The sequence below is a fragment of the Teleopsis dalmanni genome, chromosome 2 (assembly GCF_002237135.1).
Source record: "Teleopsis dalmanni isolate 2A chromosome 2, ASM223713v2, whole genome shotgun sequence".
In the NCBI taxonomy this organism is placed as follows: domain Eukaryota; kingdom Metazoa; phylum Arthropoda; class Insecta; order Diptera; family Diopsidae; genus Teleopsis; species Teleopsis dalmanni.
In genome coordinates this window covers 193494945-193500142 of record NC_051847.1, presented here as the reverse complement: position 1 = coordinate 193500142, position 5198 = coordinate 193494945, and the positions used below count along the sequence as shown (strand labels likewise).

General features: G+C 25.1%; 1 protein-coding gene across 1 annotated transcript in view; it reads left to right on the top strand.

Annotated features, from left to right (window-relative positions):
- Positions 1-5198, top strand: part of LOC119685396 (CD2-associated protein-like) — a 188862-nt gene that overhangs the window by 106507 nt on the left and 77157 nt on the right. The gene's annotated exons all lie outside the window — the stretch shown is intronic.

Sequence of the window (5198 nt, the reverse complement as noted above, 5' to 3'; positions counted from 1 at the left end):
ATTAGTTTAATTAATTTTTTTAATTTTTTTAATTTTTATATGTTACTATTTTATATATAATAATTTTTACATATTATTTTATTTATGCTATTTTTTGTATATATGTATTTACTAAAATGCATTCATTTTTAATTATTTATTTTATTTAATATTTAAATACAATTTTTTTTCACATTTTTTTCTTCTTTTTATTTGTTTTATTTATATTATTTACTTTTATTTTGTTAGATTTATTATGTATTATAAATAATTACATTTTTCGAGTGTATACATTTTTAAACCAGAAATACTATAATATAAAATTTTAAAGATTTTATATTTTTTTCATTCTTTTTTATTTTATTTTTATTTTTTTACTTCTTTTTTTTTTTGTTTTTAATTTAATTTTATTTAATTTTTTTTTAATGATTTTTTGTGCAATTTTTTTCTAATTTTATTATTTTTTTTTAAATTATAATCAGAATATATATAACATTTTTTTAGTATTATTATTAATTTATTTTATGTATTGAATTTAATTAATTTAATATATAAACGCTGTGGTTAGTATTTATTTAAGCGAGAAGCATTAATAGCGCAAATTTATTATTTTGTGGTTTTTTTAAAAATCAAATTAAATTAATTTAATAAATTAACATTTTAGTTAATATATATTTAAAGCGAAAAATATAGATGTAGAAAAAATTTATTTTTTAATTTTTATTATATTAACCATTAATCATATTAAATAAAACTATATTTATGTTAGTACATATTTAGATAAAAAATATTAATTTGGAACTTTTTTAATTTTAAATTAATTGAATAAGACTACATTTTTGTTAGTACATTTTAATTTTTTATATATGTATAAAATTTAAATTTATAAAATAGTAATAATTAGCAAAATTGCTACACAAAATGTCAACACTTGTGTTCTCATGATTAATTATTTTGTTTCTTTTTTTTTAATATTTCCAAATTAAACTATTATATGTATTTTCAATTATTCCGTTAAGTTTTGAACGCGACGAGAACTCGTTGAAAACTAAAAACTTAAGTTCTAACAGCAACGAGTACGAGTATCAAGCAAGCAATTTCTCAAATTGACGGTTGTTTGTTTACGCGTTTTTCTGGTTCCATGGCAGCTTAAGTCGACGACGACGCTGGCAGCGAATCTTAGCAGCAATGTAACGTGTGGGCAGTGTGTCGATTACGACGTCGACGTATACATACATAAAAATTATGTATAAATACAAGACGCAAATAAACAAAAAAGTCGTTTAGTATTTCTTCAAAGGACCTTTTATTCGTTTGTTATTTAAGTATTCATATTAATTTTAAAAATAGTAGACTCTGTGTCTATTAATTTATGAAAATAGTTGACGTTTGGAAATACAGATACATATGCATATAAGATTATATCATTGCTATATATATGTACTTCCAGCTTTTTATATGTTCTACTAACTTTATCGTTATGTAGGTATTTATCCGATTATAGTCTTTAGTATTCGATTGAATAGTAGTTTAATCAGTTGAAGCAAGTCTCTATATGTTTGACTATAGGTCTAGCGCAAATCACTTTTTAGTGTTTGGAAATTGAATTATGAATATCCATGGGAACAGTTTACGACTTATATTTAATATATTTTTAATATTTTATTCTGATTTTTTGGAACTACTGTGGTTCCATTATTCTGGAAAAGGTGTTATTCGAATGGGAGTACTTATAATTTAATGTTATCATCAATTTTCAGTTATACCATAAAGTCCATTTGTCTTCGTAGTTCTTTCATACAATAAAGTATTTTAGACTTTCCACATTGAGTTCTTTTTTACCGATTTAAAGGCTGTCTTAAAATCGATATAGAGTGCATAAAGCATTGTGATGAATTCTAAGTTATATTCAATTTTAGTAACCATCCACCATATATACTCTACAGTCTATTTTTTTCAAATGCATTCATTTATCGCCTTTGGTATGTACTATAGTTTAATAGTGTTTTATTTAATAATTTTAATCTATTAAACTTAAGCGAAAGTAGATTAATGTTTCAGTTATTTTACTTACCTATATGTTTTTTTTATTATGTTAGTTTAACTATAATTGAAGGAAAATCATTTTGTGGGTACTGAATTTAACAACCTTTTTATTAAATATACAATACGTAAACGCACCTTTAACAATCATCCACGCCCTCAATAAAATCATCTTGTGTAAAAATGACTTCTAAAATCCAGGTAGGTCGCTTAATCTTAATTTAAAGTGTTTCTTCAGACACATTATACATACAAGCTCTATTCCTCCTATTAAAACCGAACTTATAATGTTGTAAGTTCTTAGTTTTATATCAACACCCATTGATTCCAGAGTTCATGATTTTTAAATTCCAAATTCTTAGTGTTGTTCTCAATAATACTAGGTGGACTGATAATTACTTGACTTTCCAACAAATGGCAACGCCAGAACAAAATCAATTATATTTTGTATATCTGCCAAATTTTAAGCAACTGCTGTAAAAGTTTCAACTTCATCAGATGTTGAAATCTAAATACTGTATATATTAAATCTAAATATATATATATGTACCTACTATGTATTTGATTGAATGACTATAATGCAGTTTCTGTGTGGATCTTTCTCTTTGCTTTGGAATAAAATTCAGAATAAAAGAGCAATAATTAAAAGTTCGTTTGAAGCTCAGAATAATATGCGATAGTTTGCTATTATTTTACTAAAAATATATATAAAACGAGTTGAGTTCCTGTTGGGACTTATACGACCTCTGCGTGAACTCTTTATGTTGCTTTGTAAAAATATGTTGTAATGGTGTTTTAATAGGTAAAACTTTTAATTGAGTATAATGAATAGATATCTAAGCACTTCTTTGACTGTCCTGATAGCACTGTGCGTAAAATATTAGAATTACGACACACATGATCTGGACTGAAATCCTTTTTATTATTTGGTGTAAAAAACACGCTTTAAGAAATCTTTTAAAAAAATTCCTCTACGAATTAAATTTTCAAGTACTTCTTTAATTTCAATAAAAGTCTACTACATCAATGTACAAAGAGGTTTGATTCAATCTGTCACCGCTGGGAACAGCTAGCTAGATTAACCAATCCCAACCTAAGTAATTCCTTTTGTCTTCCTATATGTATAGATACCTAAATATCACATCAATCAACTTAATATGAACTCATTCTGAAATTCTGTAATCTAAATTTAATCTAATCTAAATTTGTTCTTTTAATATATAATAGTAATAATATAATAACAGTATAACTAGATACAATATTCGTTTGTATATTAAAATGATTAAGATCAATAAGATTATTTTTATATATTCAATCTAATTTTCATAACGAATTTTGTATAATACACTTCATTTTTTACTGTTAAGTTCTTTTATGTAAAATGCTTCAACCGGAAATTAACCTTTAACGATCTATTCCAAAACTACCCTCGCTTCTTTGCAAACTAGCTAATTTGTTTGCTCATACTAAATATAGAAAAACTAAGCATAATGTGCCATGTGTGCCCGAATTCGTCTAGGGAGAACGTGCAGAACACACGCCATCTGTAACGTTAATGAAATTCAATAGCAATGACCGCATATGTGTTTCAGGTGGGTCAAAACTATTTTCCTTGTGGAAAATACCTGTGCAATGTTGGCTTTTCGTGCTATATTATGGTAACATAAAATTTTAGAGTTTTTGGCTACAAACAGAAAAGCACTCAAAAAAGACAATTCGACATGAGAGACACATTGGAATAAACTGCAGTGTAATTAACTTAGATATTTTATGACATACGGTATATCGCACTAGGTTAGCCTAAAGTGCTACTAGAATTAATATAAATAGATATTTTTTTGTATATGTACACTTAAGGGTGTGCTTATTAAGAGTATCTTTTTATAAATGGTAAACTTCTATAAATTCTTACTATTCTAGTTCAATCAATACCAACAGCTGTCCAGGATTATGTTATAATGTAAGGAAATCACTCGAAAATCTATATTTTCATTAAAGTTGAATTTTTAGAGGTGTATATTTAAGTAAGGAAAGGTTATTGGAAAAAGGTATGTACCCAGGGTATAGTACAATCTTAAGTAATGGCGTCAAAGAAGCTAGCAGAATCAATCTCTGGTTTAGACCCTAATAAACTATGTAGCTTCATCACATTGCTTTGAATAATATTTAGAATCGAAAATCCTAGTCGTGTTCTCAATAATAATCAGTACGTTTAAAATTCGAAACAATATACGGTAACTGGTAGTTTTCTCTTGTTATAACAAAAACATATAGAAAGCAATTAAACTACTGTAGGTATTTTGGGGACTTCGTTCCCAACAAGTTGTATAAGCATAGTATAGTGATCTGAACCTTATTCTCAATTTAAAATCCATCATTCGGTGACCGGTTTATATGATTAAATGAAATCTGAAAACCACTGGCAAGTATTCCAAAACTTATAGAACTCCTTAATATTCTCACGGTAACTTTTTGTTTTTTTGACATCTCTAGCTTTTTCAAAACATTTTCTTAAAATGTACTCTGTGATCTTAAAAAAAATTATATCATAAATCATTATACTATTTTAGCTAAACTGGAGTCAAAAAAATATATGGTCCTATAGATCGAATAACTTTTTTACCATAATTTATGTATTACAATAAGGTTGTGTGATGAATATCATTTGTAGGATTATAAAAATTTTTATGCTATATCTGTTAATACTTTTTTTTATAACTTATACTTAAAATTATTGTAGTGTAACTGGTTCTTCCAACTGTGGTACTTTTAAATCCCTTAAGTTCTGTCCAATTTAAAAATCACGTAGCCCGACTAGATTAATAATGTTTAGTACCATGTTTAGTATATTAAGGATATTATTTTATCAACTTAAAAATACTAAGAGATAATCTTGATTTAAGTAATTAATAAAATATGCAACAAATAAAATGATTGTTTAGTCAATTATTGTTTATAAACAATTTTCTATTAACTGATAAATAATTTTTTAATAGTGAAATTGAATAGATGTTTTTGGTTTTGTTACAAGTAATTAGTTTTTTGGGGTCTAGTATTTAAATTATAAATAAAATTTACAATTTATGAAAATTTTGAAATTTAAAAAAATGGAAATTTTATTAGTGATTTTTTTGTTACAAAAAATATTATTAATATTTTACAATATTTTCAATTTT